The sequence below is a fragment of the Muntiacus reevesi genome, chromosome 2, assembly GCF_963930625.1.
Source record: "Muntiacus reevesi chromosome 2, mMunRee1.1, whole genome shotgun sequence".
Lineage (NCBI taxonomy): Eukaryota > Metazoa > Chordata > Mammalia > Artiodactyla > Cervidae > Muntiacus > Muntiacus reevesi.
In genome coordinates, this window is record NC_089250.1 from 192,168,570 (window position 1) to 192,185,491 (window position 16,922).

Consider the following 16,922-nt stretch of genomic DNA (forward strand, 5'->3'; position numbering starts at 1 on the left):
GAGAAACAAGGGATGGGCTGGGGGTTTGGGGAGGAGACAGACTGGCGCTGCGTTCTGTCCCTGGACCCAAGAGTGACTCAGCCTCTCTCGTCCTTCAGCATGGTTACCCGAGTAATGAATCCCCCATCGTACCTCAATCAGATCAGCTCTGGTTTCTGTGTGCACCAGAGCATCCCAGTTCAGGACTTGGGAACTGTTTGTTCCTTCTCATGGACTCTGTGAAACTAAGCGGGGTAGGCTATCCTCAGAACTCATTCTCCCCTAGGTTTGCCTTGCTGTATTTGGGGTTGAGAGGTTCCCCCAGGCCCCTCTCCATCTCTGCCCACCACCACCCTGCTTTCAATTAATTTACCGCTGAATCAGAGCTCAACATTTATTCTTGGACTTCAAGTCCCAACCTCTATCTGCTTGCTTGCATCTCCCTGACCTTATTCCACTTCTCCTCACCCTGCTCTCCACCAAGGACAGAGCCCGCAGCTTGTCCCGGCCTCTGTTCCAACGCCCACCACGTTAATGGAATGATTTGCTTACATGCATGTTCTCCCTATGAGTGGTGACCTGGAGCCTGGAGACCCAGGTCTCACTCATCTTTGCACCACAGCCGCTGGCTTGCAGCAGGCGGGCAGCAAGTGAGGGAGGCAGGGAAAGGAGAAGGGGAGAGAGGGTCGCTCCTTCCTGCTGATTCAGGTCAACCAGTGGGTCAGGTTCTATGCTTGTTTCCTCTGCCAGATACTCCTGCATCATGTGGACACACAGCTCATGCCCTCATCTCCTTCAGGCCTCTCCTCCAACGTCAGTTCTCCAACGTCCTGTACTGCAGTTCCCATGAACTGCATTCCCCAGTCCCCATCTCGAGCCTTACCCTTCTTCATGCTTTCTTGTTCCCTTCCACCACCACTGGTCTCTCTGCTTCTCTCACTGAAATGTCAGCTCCCGGTGGGCAGCTATCTTGGATTTGTTCTCTGCTGTGTCCTTAGCACCTAGTAGATGCTCACTAATCATCTGAGGCACGAAATCACCAAAACCAGCCTTGCCAAATTTGTTTCTCCCTATGCACTTCATATGGTCCAGGTGTGGTCATGTGACCTAAGCAGGACCAATCCAGGGTTGGTTTCAGTGGAGCTGCTGAGAAGATTGCTTTTCTCACCTAGCATCCAGCATCCAGAGCTCCCTGTGGCTGGTGAACTGCATTCCATATGTTGATATGGAGAAGGAAATGGCAGCCCACTCCACTCTTCTTGCCTGGAAAATCCCCTTGGACAGAGGAGCCTGGTGGGCTACAGTTCATGAGGTTGCAAAGAGTCAGACACGACTGAGTGACTAAGCAACAAAAATATGCCCTTCGTGCATTTTACAGGTGCTGTGAGTGTCAGGTGATGTGTTAGGTTCCTCAGGCAAATTATTACAAACTGAGTGGCCTAATACAACAGAAACCTATTATTTTGATGTTCTGCAGGCTAGAAGCCCAAACTTGGCAGGGCTGCACTCCTCCCAGGTGCTCCAGAGGGAAATCCATTCCTTGCCTCTTCCAGCTTCTGGTGGCTCCAGTATCCCTTGGCATGTGGCCACAGCACTCTAATCTCTGCCTCTGTCTTTCTGTCTTCTTCCCTGTCTCTCTCTGCTTCTCCCATTAAAGGATGCTTGTAATTGCATTTAGTGCCCATCTGAATAATCCAGGGTAAATTCCACCTCAAGACCCTTAACTTAACCACAGCTTTTCCATATAAGGAAACCTGTGAAGGCTCTGAGAGAGAAGTGGACATACCTTTTCTCGCTCTAGGAGTCACCATTCAGCCCTCTATATTATTTGCTTAAAGACCAGAAAAGCAAAGGTTTCCCACCACCACTTCATTGGCCTGACAGATATGTGATAAAAAGAGTATTATCATCATATTACCTTGCTCCTGTCAGAGTGTGGAAATGATTTTTTTAAACGCCATTTTCTGTGTTTTTAATTATCCCAATTTTCAAAAATAATATCATGCATATGGTAAGAAAAACAGTACAGAAACATGGGAGATACAGAAGCCCCTATGCAATTTTCCTCTTAACTCCAGTTTCACTTCTTAAATGTAATCACCATATGCAGTCTGCATAATCTTCATAAATTTTCTAAGCATATTCGAGAGCATACACTTTTTTGGCTTCTAACATTAAGAACAGTGGCAGGGGGCTGGGATGGTTTATATCCTGAAGGCACGACAGCCCTCTGACCCACCAGAAGCTGTCTAATGACGTCTAGCAACGCACCACACTTAACCTGCCCCCTGCTCTCAGCACTTCAGTTAACTCCAGGATTTTAACGTTATATATACTCTCTGGTATCTGTCCAGCTATACTCCATCAGATACACTCCTAGATGTGGGATTTCCATGTCAATGTGTACATTTTAAATTTCTATAGCTATTGCCCAGTGCCATTCACCAAGGTGGTGAAATTCACACGCCCATCAACAATGCACAGGTGAGGGTGCCTGTTGCTAATATCCTTGCCCATCCTGGCAAGACAGCAGCGTGTCAGATCTCAAACTCAGGTAAGTGGACTTTCCACGTGGGCCTGGTGGGGTGGACACAGCCCGCAAGGTTGTCCCTGTAGCCGTCTGAGGCACTGAGCTACTCAGAGCTCTCATTTAGGTTTTTATAAAACAAAGACAGAGTCTGGGGAGGTGAGCCAGAACCATGCAGTGAGACGCATTGTGCAACTCAGTATTTATTTCTTTAGCACAGCTAGAACTTAAATATGGTCAAAACATATTCTCCTTTTAATTTACACAAACAAATATGTTCCCGGGCTGACACCTCCGGTGCCAAGTTTCTAGGGGAAACGCAATTCTACTGTGAGATGAGAAACCAGCAGAGAGAAGATGAGGGTGGAAAAGCCGCCACTGTTTGCTTCGCACGTCCGAGCTGGGCTTCTCAGAGGGGTGTTTCAGAGCTGGGCTGCTGCCTCTTGATCTCTTTCTGTCTTTGTTGCAGATAAACCTGCCAGTAATTTCAGCAAATGAAACGTGGAACATGTAAAGGCCAAATGATGGAAAACACTCCGGTTTTAATAAAAGGAGGTCTGCTCGGCTGGGACTCCTCTGTCCTGCTAGTCAGGAGATGCAAAGATTTATCCAGAGAGGGGCTGATGAATTGAAGAAACAGAAATGAGGCCAATGTGAGTTGCCTTTCAAGAGCTGTGCTAATATAAAACCAAGCAACTTGAATTTGTTCCAAGAGGGGATTAAAGCAACATGTTATTTGGAGTGATTGCTTAATTTATTGAGCTGTGGCTAGATCGGTAATGAAATACAGCCCTTGCAACTGATAACCTCTCGCTGTAATTGAACTTCTACAATTAAGAAATATTTTCTGAGAGTTTCTCTGGAACAGCTCAGAATTTTTAGTCTCGGTAGTTGGGTACTTTTGAGCTCTCATTTTCCAGGCAAGTTTTCCTTTCTTTCTTTAAGAAGTGACAGGCTGATGTTAATAAGGAAAATAAGCAGCATTTTATTGAATGTCTTGTGTATACCAGGCACTTAATATACATTATCTCTAATCCCGACCACAACCCAAGGAAGTCATTCTTATTTGTCCCTGTTTTATAGAGATGAGGCTCTTAGATGTTGTGTGATTTCCCAGATTGGTGGTGTCCAAGATGATAGTTACAAGTCACTTGTGGCTATTTCTGTGTAAATTAGTTTAAAATGTTTTAATCTAAAATTTCACGCTTAGGTTGCACTAACAGCTATATGGGGCTAGTGGCCACCACATTGGATGGTGCAGATATAGACCATTTTGATTACTGCAGAAAGTTCCATTGCTCAGTGCCATTCCAGAGGTTTCCTAGGTAGAGACAGGCAGTGCTAGGTTTCAACCTCAAGTTAATGGGCTTTGAAGGCATCATCTACCATAGCCCTTGGTTGTTTCCTTCTCTTCCGTTGGCTGAGAAGAAAGGACTAGAGCAGTGATTCTAAACCCTGGCTGCACGTTAAAATTACCTGGACTCTTATATAATCTCCTATCTGGCCATTTTAATGACTATATTCCAGATAGGCAAAATAGCTGTAAGACTGAATTATTTCCTTTATCAATGTTTTATTATCTATTAACATAACTATACTGACTTTCTAAAATTTTGGTGAATTGAACATTAAAAAAAAAAAGTACCTGAACTGGAACTTCCCTGGTAGTCCAGGAAAGCATGGATCTGCCCTCTTGATTTGGGGGTGGGGCGAGGGAAGCACTGAGTTCGACTCCTGGCCAGGGAACTAGATCCCACATGCCACAACTAAGACCCAGCACAGCCACATAAATAAAATTACCTGGACTTTTAAAAAAAGTGTAAGGGTCCCAGCCCCAGAGATTCTGACTTAACTGTGATTGAGAGGGGTTTTTGTAATTCCTCATGTGACTCAAATGTGCTGTGTGGATTACGAGCAATCAGATGCGAGGCTCCACACACGGGATGGTGAAAAGAGCTGGCTCATTTGCCATGAGAATGTGATCCCTTGTGGACCATGACATAGGCTTCTCTCAGAGCCACTTCTAAACCTCATTTCTGAGGGGAAGACTTAAGTGCTTTCTCTCATGCGTCCTGCTTGATGGGAGACCCAGTGGGGAGCTCTGCCCTTAGAAACAGGCTTTGTGGCATGGTCATGCAAGAAAAGAGATGTGGATGTAAGATCACAGAGATGAAGTGAAAAACCTGGAGTCGCCAGTCCAAATGGGAAGTATTGGTATTACAAAATAAGACACTGGTACACTTTGCCTTACAAAATAAAGCGTGTGTCTCCTACGCCATCCACTGAAAAGGTTTGACGTAATGGGCAATTCAGGAACAGTGACCACTCACAGCGCACACATTGTGGTCTCTAAACCCAACTTCTAACTAGACGTGCTCTGTGGAGATAGGGCTGACTCCAGGTCCGAGGCAGGCAACGTGCATGATGAGCGTGAACAGCTTGTCATCCAGGTGGCTCAGAAACTGTCACAGACCTAAGGGGACTTGTCAGAAAGGAGTCAGGAAAACAATGTGAAAAGATTCCCACTGGCCAAAGATGGGACATTTTGAGCATCAGTAAGTGTAATAACAGCAGTGGATGAAAATGGGTTATGTATGTCCAAACCTGTAAGTTCACAATGATACTTAGAAAAACAGGAAAACATAAACTCATTTATCATCTTTGGAGGATGTTGGGACTGACTTTTTTTGTTTGTTTTAATCTCAGTTCCCAGACCAGGGATTGAATCCAGGTCATGGCAGTGAAAGCCTGGAGTCCCAGCCACTAGGCCACCCGAGAACTCCCTGGGACCAGCTTCTTGGTTTGAAAACTGTCAAATAGGAAAGATTCAAGCATGTATCCTTTCTGGTATGAGACATACTTTACAGGAACCGAATGGCTGATTAGGAGAGGTTTCTTTATAGATGTATTACAGCTAACAAAAGACAGAAGAATAGAATTAGTAAGCCACCATTTTCAACCTCTAATGGAACTAGACAGTGGTCATAAATGGTTGCTAACATCATGAAGGGGGACAACCACAAATTATGTGCCTTCAAATAGAAATAGGAAGCATCCACTAGGAAGCAGTCATACACACACACATACACACACACAAAAACAAACATGAATCTAAATGGACTTCTAGATCTAACCAATGATTTATAAGAAACACAGTGCAGAGAGGAACAGGTATCAGTATAATACCAGCAGAGGGATGCAGTAAGCAAAACCCAGACTGGGACACATTACAGAACAACCAACTCAGATTGCTCAACAGATACATTGCAAGAGAAGAAAAAGAGGGGAGGAAAATCTGTGGGTGCAGATCAAGAAAGGGGTAAGAGGTGTATGAACCAATCACAATGTATGAACCACATATGAAGCTTGATTTTAGCCAGCTGTAAAGAAGATAGCTCGGAGAAGGCAGTGGCACTCCACTCCAGTACTCTTGCCTGGAGAATCCCATGGACGGAGGAGCCTGGTGGGCTGCAGTCCATGGGGTTGTGAAGAGTTGGACACGACTGAGCAACTTCACTTTCACTTTTCACTTTCATGCATTGGAGAAGGAAATGGCAACACCCACTCCAGGGTTCTTGCCTGGAGAATCCCAGGGACGTCGGAGCCTGGTGGGCTGCCGTCTATGGGGTCGCACAGAGTTGGACATGACTGAAGCAACTTAGCAGCAGCAGCAAAGACAGTTAATGAGACAACCAGAAAATTGGGAACAGTGGATATTTTCTGATTATTAAAGCATTATTGTTAGTTTTAGTCGGGATGATGGCATTAAAAAAAATCCTTATTTTTGGAGTCATAAACTAAAATATTTGCAGAAGCTATCTGAAATTTGCTTGTAAGTATCTAGGATGAGAAAGGAGGGGAAGGGGGGCTATAGATGGAACAAGGTTAGCTGAGACTTGGTGATTGTTGAAGCTGGGTGATGGATAGCTAGGATTTATGGTACCATGTACTTGTGTGCACTTGTGTTATTTGATTGACCTGCCTACCCATTGCTGGCATCTCTGAGGCAAGCCTGGGTCGCAGGTTTGCGATACATCTCAGTGCGTGCATGTGTGCACACCCTCTTCTGTCGCCATGGCAACTAGCGAGGTGAGAAAGCAGCATCCAAAAGGTCCCTGTCCACATGAGGATCAAGCCAGGCTGCTGGTGTTATGCTCGGCCCATCATATTTGCTCCCTTTGGAGAATTCCTAGTCAGATCTTCACAGCCCTACTCCCTCCACCAGATTTCCTCCTGCACTCCTTTGCCATCACTCACACCTTCCCTATGCGCCCCCTGAGGAAGCAGAGGCCCATAAATGGAGAGAACAAGACCCTGAATCAGTTCCAGGCTCAGTTCTTGACTTCTCCACTTAATGGCAGGACTTTTCACCTCCCTGAGCCTCAATTCTCTCACCCGTAAAATGGGCATGATACAACCTCAATGAACTCAACAGATCTTTATTATGGGGAGGCAGTGGCAAAAAGGACCTCATCTCCACCTCATGGAACTAGACACCTGAAGGTGAAAGGCAGTCAAGAGTATGTACTGTGATAGAGCTATGACCAACATACACAGCGTACTAAAAAGCAGGGATATCATTTTGCAGACAAAGGTCTGTATCGTCAAAGCTATGGTTTCTCCAGTAGTCATGTACAGGTGTGAGAGTTGGACCATAAAGAAGGCAGAGCACCGAAGAATTGATGCTTTAGAACCCCGATGTTGAAGAAGACTCTTGAGAGTCCCTTGGACAGCAAGGAGATGAAACCAGTCAATTCTAAAGGAAATAAGTCCTGAATATTCATTGGAAGAACTGATGCTGAAACTCCAGTACTTTGGCCACCTGATGCAAAGAGCTGACTCATTGGAAAAGATCCTGATGCTTGGAAATATTGAGGGCAGGAGAAGGGGATGACAGAGGACGAGATGGTTGGATGGCATCATCAACTCAATGGACACGAGTTTGAGCAAACTCCGGGAGATAGTGAAGAACAGGGAAGCCTGTCATGCTGCAGTCCATGGGGTCACAAAGAGTTGGATGCGACTTAGTGACTGAACAACATTAGCGACTGAAGAAGGGACTTCCCTGATGGTCCAGTGGTTAACACTCTGTGCTCCCAATGCAGGGGGGCTGGGTTTGATTCCTGGTCAGGGAACTAGATCCCACATACTGCAACTGAAAGTTCACATGCCACACTGAAAATCGCAAGTGCTGCAACTAAGACCCAGAGCAGCCAAAAAAAAAAAGAGTATAGTATGTACTGTGATAAAGTACATGTTTAAAAAAATTTTTTTTTGAAAACTGGCAGTCACTAGTTAGGAAATACCATAACTCATTTTATTTGACCCTGCAGCTTGTGGGATCTTAGTTCCCCTATGAGGGATTGAACCCAGGGTCCTGGCAGTGAGAGCACCAAGTCCTAATCACTGGGACCACCAGGGAATTCCCATAACTCTTAATCATAATGCCATCATTCTTAATCAAACTTTCTGTTAACCAGGATATCCATACTTTGCAACTTGAGAGTATCCAGCTATGCCAGACCCATAGAATATTTTTACTTAACTGAGTGCTTATATTTCCACGAAGTAAGTACTATTCTTCCAGTTATTTTATGGAGGAGGTGAGATACTTGCCCAGGGCTGCACTGTGGGTACATGGCCCTGCCTTCTTTGCTCAGCCCTCTGCATTGATTCGGCTCTGAACGCGGCAGCAGGGCCAGGAAACCAGAACTTCCAGGAGATGAAAAGCTCACCAGGTCAAACTCGGTTTTGCAGTTGAGGAAACAGTGGCCCAGAGAGGCCTAGTAACTTATTCCAAGCCACACAGCAAATTGGCTGCTTAACCTGGGTCCTAGCTGCTTGGGGAAGTCCCACATGCTAAGGGAGGCTGCTTCCTGCCCCATTTCAGCCTGTCCCAGGGTGGGGTGACCAGTCATCTTGGGGTTTCCCGGGACTGGGAACTTTAGGTGCTTAAATCAAGAAAGTCCTGAGCCAATTGGGATGAGTCAGTCACTCTGTCTCAGAGCAAGGCGTCTAAAGGGATGTTTTCGAGGATGTGAGAACCAGCGCCAAGTCCCCACAGAAGTACTGGGGTTTCATGCCTTATATAATTAAAACTGATTATTAATATCTAGGCTCCCCCACCCCAGCCAGACTCCCCACCCACGGGAGGGCAGGGATCAGTATGTAATGTTCACTTCTGTTTTACAGCCCCTGATTCAACCTGACACATGAATGATGTTCAGTAAACAGTCATCAAATGGACCAACCAACCAGGCTATCATCACCTCTGACTGCGCCTCCATCTGAAATTGCAGAAACCCTCTGTAGCCACTGTGACCTCCAGTTCCCATTTCAGACAGGCTGACATCCACGATGTCACATGATAGAAGGTGACTCCAGAGAGACTGACTACAACAAGACTCCTGGAGGGAGCTATGGCAGACAAGAGTGGGTGTGGCTTTTCTTTAATTATTGTACCTGTTTTGGCTGTTCTTTCTTGGCTCTGTTCACATCTCCACCCCAGCGCCAGTGCAGGGGAAAAAAAAAAAAACAGAACAAAAAACATCGCAGAGTTTGAGACAAGATAGCTGGCCGGTTCCCTCTCTGCTTGTAATTAATGCTGCAAATGACTTGCCTTGGCCACAAAGGTAATAATAAAGTCAGGGAGTCTGATTATTTGGCTACTAATTTCCTTCTAGTTTTTTTTTTTTTTTTTCCCCTTCTCGTTTCCTTAAATTAATTCCAGAGTTCCTCCAGATTTCTCGTTGCTAAGCTATAAAGTTCCAGGTTTCCCAGCGCCCATGCTGATTGGCAGGGAGGTTCCAGGCAGCTCCAATCAGAGGCAGGTTGCTGAAAGGAGCATCCACATTGCAGCTTGCCCCGGGGTACTGGAATTTTTTCCCTGATGTTATGAACCATCAAAGTCTTTCTCTAACTGTGCAAAACCTGTTCTCTTGATCTTGTCTGCCTCTCTCTTGGTGTGCAGGCTACTGGGGCACGCCAGAAATCCTGGAAAACCTCCCTGGTCCTGGAGAAATAGAGTCCCTGGGTTGCCAGGTTTGGGGTTAGTGGAAGAAATGCCCAGGGCATGTTCATGGCTGACAAGAGATGACAGTGTGGTGTCCTGCCATGGGCTGGGGCCTGCCTCAGACCTCGCCTATCAGACCTCTCTCGTGCCATCTCTTAAGCTTGGTGAGAGGCTCAAGGGGGTTGAGGGAGAGTAGATGCCACTGCATGTAGGGTTGTTCGGGGGCAGAGGCTGCATTTGTAAAGATGTTAAAACAGGTAGATGGGGACTTCCCTGGTGGTCCAGTGGTTAAGAATCTGCCTTGCAATGCAGGGGGTGCAGGTTTGATCTCTGGTCAGGGAACTAAGAGCTCACATGCCGCGGGGCAACTAAACCGACGTGCCACAACTACAGAGCCTGGGGACCACAATGAAAGACCAGACGCAGCCAAGTAAATAAATAAAAACATGCATATGGTAAGGGAACCTGGGAGGACCATTCTGGTGTTTCACCTCCAGAACACGGATACAAGCAGCCACTGTGAACTAAGTTCCTACTGTGCACCAGAAACTTTTTACTTTTTAGAACCACTTTATTGAGGTGTGGTTGACATGTGAAAAGCTGTCTACATTTAATGTATACAACTTGAGTTTGGAGATACGTATACACCGGTGGGACACAGAGAACAGAGTGGTGGCTGCCAAGGGGGCAGTGTGGGGGAGAGATGGAGTGGGAGGCTGGGGTTGGCAGAGGTAAGCTTTTATATATAGAATGGATAAACAACAAAGTCCTACTGCATAGCACAGGGAACCATATTCAATATCCTATGATCAGCCATAATAGAAAAGGATATTAAAAAAGAATATGTACGTATAATGGACCCACTTTGCTGTACAGCCGTAATTAACACCCTGTCAATCAGTTATGTGTGTTAAGTGACTTCATTCATGTCCAACTCTTTCTGACCCCATGGACTGTAGCCCGCCCGGCTCCTCTGTCCATGGGATTCTCCAGGCAAGAATACTGGAGTGGATTGCCATGCCCTCTTCCAGGGGATCTTCCTGCCCCGGGGATCGAACCCACATTTCCTGCAGCTCCTGAATTGCAAGTGGCTTCTTTACCACTGAGCCATTGGGGAAGCCCCCCCCCCCCAATAAGTATACACTCATGAAAGTATCACCAGAGTCAGTCTATGCCATAAATATATCCATCACCTCCAAAAATTTCCTCCTGCCTTCTTTATATTCTTTTTTTTTTATTATGATAGGAAAATTTAACATAAGATCTACCCTCTTAGCAAATTTTAAGTGTACCATACAGTGTTGTTAATTGCCACTACCATGCTGTACGTTGGATCTCCAGAACTCAATCATCTTGCAGACCTGAAGCTTTGGACCCCTTAACCAATATCTTCCTCTTCCCCTGCCTCCCACCCCCAGCAATCCTCATTCTACTCTCCAGTTCTCTGTGTTTGACTATTTTAGATTCCATACAAGTGGTATCACGTAATATTTGTCCTGTGTCTGGCTTATTTCACTTTGCGTAATGCCTTCCAGGTTCATCTGTGTATTCACATAGGACAGAATTACCTTCTTTTCAAGGCTGAATAATATTCCATTGCATATACCACACTTTCTTTATCCATTCATCTGTCCATGGATATTTAAGTTGCCTCCATGTCTTGGCTATTATGCTAGAAACTTAGGACATATATATCTCCTTCCATCCCAAAATTCCCACTGGACACAGAACGTGATGGATGTCTACTGGTTTTCCCTGCACTATTTCATCTTTCACTAACAGGGGAGCCATGACAAAGGGGAAATCATGTGACCCAAACCTGGCCACAGTGATTGGCTCTGGGATGGGCATACAGCCAAGCTGGACCAATCAGAATCCTTCTGCATTTTTGTTTGTTTGTTTGTTTGTTTTTTGGCCAAAACTATAGGAAGAACCTCCCTCTTGCCACTGGATTTGCTGACCTAGTGACCACTATAAACACAGGTGGAAGGTGCCTGAGGGAGATAAGGAGCCCCTGTGAGCTTGAGTTCTGCATGTAGGAGATCTCAGATCTATTTCCTGGGTTCTAGTTAAAGGAACAGAAGCTCCAATACTTTGGTCACCTGATGCAAAGAACTGACTCATTGGAAAAGACTCTGATGCTGGGAAAGATTGAAATCAGGAGAAGGGGACGACAGAGAATGACATGGTTGGATGGCATCACTGACGCGATGAACATGAGTTTGAGCAAGCTCCAGGAGTTGGTGATGGACAGGGAAGCTTGGCGTGCTGCAGTCCATGGGGTCACAAACAGTTGGACATGACTGAGCGGCTGAACTGAAAGTATTATTTAGTGTGTTCAAGCTAGTTTGACTTGTGTGTCTGTTGCTTTTAACTGACAGAGTGTGAATAATACTGATACATGTTTTCTCCTTGTGGTGCTTGACTCTGGGGTGGGCAATTTTCATGTCTTCCCACAAAGGGTCCTCACAATCACCTGGTGAGGTATTCCATTTTGCAGAGAGGAAAGCCAAGGCTCAGAGGGATGAGGGAGCCTGGTACAGATAATACTGCCTGTATGTGCTCAGGGATTCAAACCTGGTCTAATGGATATCTTGGTGGCTCATCAAATTCAACTTGTCCAAAGCTAAATTTGAGAACCTCCCTCCAAGCCTGATTTCCCCCCAGGATCCCCATCTCACGGATAGCACCTCCTTTAGTCTGGTAGGGTTAACTGGAAGCCAGTTGTTCTCCTTGACCCCTCCCAGCCTTACCAAGTCTTGTCCACTGCTGTTCCACAAGCCTGGAAGCAAGCAATTTACTCCTTCCTCTGCCCACCTCTCCACCCCTGCCCAAGCTGTCCTCACTTCTCAAAACCTTGGCCTTTTAGAATTGCCTCCCACCTGGTTCTCCTATGAAAAATGAAAGTGTTAGTCACTCATTCCTATCCAACCTTTTGTGATCCCATGGACTGTAGCCCGCCAGGCTCCTCGGCCCAAGGGATTTTCCCAGCAAGAATACTGGAGCAGGTAGCCATTCCCTTCTCCAGGGGATCTTCCTGACCCAGGAATCAAACCCAGGTCTCCTGCATTGCAGGCAGATTTTGTACTGTTTGAGCCAGCAGAGAAGCTCCAGTTCTCCTATACACACTGTCATATACATCCCTGCCCCTTCCTCCAAATACAGCTCCCCTTGGCACTCAGAGGATTTGGCTCAGAATGCCAGTCTGGTCATAAAGCCTTGCTGGGAGAGTCTGTGTTTATTGATCTGATGGCACATTTGTCTCTGGGGAGGATTTGAGAGTCATACAACCCCTTGGTCCTACCTGACTTTCAGGCAAAAAGTCAGCAAGGCCAGATGTGGGGAGGACACAGTCGACTGCATCCTTAGTCCCTCTGTCGTTTATTTCAAAAAGATTTGCAAGCTCCTCCCAGGCCCTGTCCCCTGTGCTGGGGGTCCAGAGATGAACAGCAGCAGCCTGAGCAAACCTCGTGGTGTACTCGCTGAGGGCCCAACCCTGCACTCTGGGCCACTAACTGGCTTGCTCCTCCAGCCACTCTATGAAACAGTGACTGCTATTTTTAAACACTCTTTGGAAATTTGTTTTCTTCTCTAATTTATTTATTGCAACACTGTGTGGCATGCGGGAGCTTAGTTCCCTGACCAGGGATTGAACCTGTGCCCCCTGCAGTGGAAGTGCAGAGGCCTAACCACTGGGCCACCAGCGGATTCCCCAAGCAGTGATTATCATTCATTTCACTTTACAGATGAGAAGGAAAAGATCCCTGTTCTCATGAAACTTCTATGCTGGTAAGGAAGACCAACAAAAAGTTAAACACACACATGGGTGACATAATACAGAGAATAATGGACCAAAGGTAATTCTTGGAGTCTGAGTCCAGAGGCTCCTCGATGCTTTCATCTCATCTCACAGTCTGCACCCCAGAAGGCCAAGGCTGAACTCAGACCTCTCCCAAACTCCTTGGGAGTTCCACAGGCCACCACCTTCTCTCCCCAACTCTCCACTCTGCCTTGAGGGACCTGTGATCACACCTCAGGTTAAAAGTCCAAGGCCTGCCCCAAGCCCCTCTTGGGTTTAGGGGTGCACACACTGGAAGCCAGTGGGGCAGATCTCGGGGAGACACCTGGGCAGGCTTTGCAAGTGGCTCAGTGCTGCTAGGGCAGGGAGTCTGATAGTCCCGGACACCCAGGACGTGGCCCAGAAATGCGGAGGTGGGGGTCCATGTGGACATATCCCTTTGGCTCCATGGCTCCCTATCTTGTGTGAAGGAGCCTGGCTGGAGGACTGGGACAGGCCCCTGCAAGTCACAGGGCCAGACTTGCCCAAGTCTAAAAAATGGCAGTTCTGCTGTGCTCACGGCCTTCTGGTCTATTACGGAGCCCTTGTTCTCTGCACCCTGACCCTCCCCCATCTCTATACATCTGCCTCTGGCTTCCCTCCTGTACGGACTGAATGATGTTCCCCCACATTCATGTCTACTCAGAACTTCAGAATGTGACCTTGCTTGGAAGTCAGGTCTTTGCAGATGTCATCAAGATAAGATGAGGTCATACTAGATTAGAGTAGATGTTGAATCCAATGACTGACATCCTTATAAGGAGAGAGGGGAACGTCCCTGGAAGTTCCGTGGTTAAGACTGCACCTTCCAATGCAGGAGGTATGGGTTCCATCCCTGGTCGGGAAGCTAAGATCCCACGTGGCTGGCGGCCAAAATACCAAAATATAAAACAGAAACAATATTTTAACAAATTCCACATAGACTTTAAAAATGGTCCACGTTAAAAAAAAGTCTAAAAAAGAAAGAAGAGACGACACACAGGAAGAAGGCCATGTGACAGTGGAGAGAGTGACTGTGGTGATGTAGTTACAAGCCAGGAATGAACGCCAAGGGTTATGGGAAATTTGCTGGAAGAGGCAAGGGCAGATTCTTTCCTAGAGCCCTTGGAGGGAGCATGGCCCTGCTGACATCTTGACTTCAGACTTCTCGCCTTCAGAACGGTGAGCTGGTAAATTTCTGTTGTCTTACACCTCCAGGTTTGTAGTGGCTTGCTATGGACCCCAAGAAAGGTCATGCACCTCCCCGGCAGGTCCTCCTTCCCCCTTCCCACACCCAGTGTCAGGCTGGGGTAGGAAGAAAGTGTCACTATCAGGTCCCCCTCGCAATTCACCTGGGCAATCCCAGAGGCAAGATGTTCTTAAAGACCACCTCTTCCAGGAAAATTACCTCCACCCTTGCCCTTGGCAGCCCTGGAGAGAGGCTCTGGCTCCAGGGGGATGTGCCCCGTCCCTGAAGCAGAACCTCAAAGAATGTGGGCTCAGGAGCCCCTCACTGCAGCCCGCCCCAGCCTTATGCACACAGGCCAGCGCCTGGCGCAATAGATGTCAGAACCCCCCTTGGACTGCGACCACATGTGGTTTGTTGCTCAGTGCTCCAGTGGGAAGCTTGGCTGTGTTTGTCACAATTGTTAATGTTTGGTTACATTTAACCAAGGCCAAGGAGGTGGGGGTGTGTGTGTGTGAGAGAGAGAGGGTACACAAAGCCTGTCGGAGGATCGCCTGACCTTCCCCACTTGCCAGATACAGATGACCAAAAAGTAACCTGAGCAAGACGGCAGGTCTCTCTAGAAATCAGAGTGTTTGAACTCAACAGCAAAGAGCTGCTTTTTATTCCGAACTCCATAAAATGAGATGACTTCTCACCACCAGATGAGTATATACTGTCATTGGGACCATATCGTGTTCAAATGCCAAAGCCTTTTGTCTGTTCATCCATCCATCTACCCACCTACGTATCCATCCATCCACCTGTCTATCCACTTGTCCATCCAACTGTCCATTCACCCAACATTTGCTAAATTCCCATTATAATTACTATAATAACAATTTCTATTCAATGGACACTTTCAGTGAGACAGGCTGTGCGCTAAACACTTTGCATGCATCATGTTTAATTCTCACAAACAATTCTATAAAATAGACGCCAACAGACCTGGTTCACAGAGTGGGGAAGTGGGGTGCAGGGAGGTTAGGTCACCTGCCTAAGACTTTATAACCTACTGACGGTAAAGAAGGTTCCTGCACTGCAGGAGCCGTGGGTTTGATCCCTGGGTCAGAAAGGTCCCCTGGGGAAGGAAATGGCAACCCATTCCCATGTTCTTGCCTGGAAAATCCCATGAACAGAGGAGCCTGGTGGACTACGGTCCATGGGATTGCAAAGAGCTGGACATGACTGAGTGACTACCTTTTCATTTCTCATGAAAGATCAAATATGGCCAGAAATTCCCTGCTGCTCTTTCCACCAAGAGGCAGATTCTATTTCTGCACTCCCCTCATGACTTGCTTTGACTGATAGAATATGCCAGAAGTAAAGTTGTTTGAGTCCCAAGCCCAGGCCTCAAGAAGCCTGGCAGCTGCTGTCTTTGTTGACTCAAAATGGTGACCTGAAGCCTCCACAAAAGGAAGCAGGTCTTGCACATTGGAATATTGAGAGGCCAACTGAGGCCACCCAGCCAACAGCCAACACCAGCTGCCATACATCTAAAGGAGAACATCTGGACCTTCCTGTCTGGCTAATCCTCCAGCCAAGGAAACCCAAAGAAAACTAACAGAGGGATCACCAAGCCAATCACAAATCATGAAAAGTAATAAATTGTTGTTTTAAGGCATTATGTTCTGGGGCATATTTGTTATGCAGCCAAAGCTCACTGAGACATGCTGTAAGAGGCCAAACCTGTAAGAGATTCAAACATGGGTCTCCCGTTTCTAGAATCTGGGTCTCTCAGAGGCAGGGACTGTGACCACACAGTTCAAGAGGATATAGCCCCTGAGCGTGAGCACCTCAGGTACAGAATCCTACAAAGACCCTTCTGGGGCATCCATGTGAAGGAAGGTGTTCTCGGGACATTGACAAACGTGTTTCACTTACACAGAGGCCAACTGCCACACACCTGCCAGGTGACAGTCACCTAGCTAGGTGCCGTGTCTGTGGGAGCAAGCAACAATCTCTGATCACAGGAAGCTCGAAATTTAGGGAAGAAGGCAGACAAAAGTTAACCAGTAACCGAGCCACGACCAGTTGTGAAAAAATGTTGTGAAAGAAACTAAGAGGCCCTGAGGAGAGAAAATGATGGGATGGAGTAAGTTTAGATCAGGTGGTCAGGAAAGATGTCTCCAAGAAGGTGATGGTTAAGCTGAATCTACCAGAAGGGTAGAGAGACAAGCAAAGAGTTACAGGAAAAATAATCCAAACTGAAGCAACTGCATGAGGGAAGGTCCTGAGGGAAGATGGAAACCTGGAATTTCTAGCAAAGTGGGAGCAGGGTGGGTAGGGAGAAGGGCAGATGCAGACCGAGAAGGAAGTGTGGGCCAGGCCAGAGCATGTGGTCTTGGAGGCTGTCTTAGAC

At 46.9% G+C, this 16,922-nt stretch overlaps 1 long non-coding RNA gene and 1 other non-coding gene across 3 annotated transcripts; one reads left to right on the plus strand and one right to left on the minus strand.

The window, feature by feature from the left end:
* The first annotated feature begins 237 nt into the window (after positions 1 to 237).
* LOC136160547 (uncharacterized) lies at positions 238 to 9,443 on the plus strand. Of its 2 annotated transcripts, none has more exons than XR_010661630.1 (4): positions 238 to 2,533; positions 2,976 to 3,159; positions 5,213 to 5,353; positions 7,135 to 7,946. It is a non-coding gene; the product is annotated as an uncharacterized lncRNA (long non-coding RNA). The 2 variants fall into 2 exon arrangements; XR_010661629.1 differs by lacking the exon at positions 7,135 to 7,946 and adding an exon at positions 8,699 to 9,443 and having other exon boundaries at positions 241 to 2,533.
* Positions 9,444 to 13,152: 3,709 nt separating this feature from the next.
* TRNAG-UCC (transfer RNA glycine (anticodon UCC)) lies at positions 13,153 to 13,226 on the minus strand. Its single transcript has one exon. It is a non-coding gene; the product is annotated as a tRNA-Gly (tRNA).
* Positions 13,227 to 16,922: the final 3,696 nt, after the last annotated feature.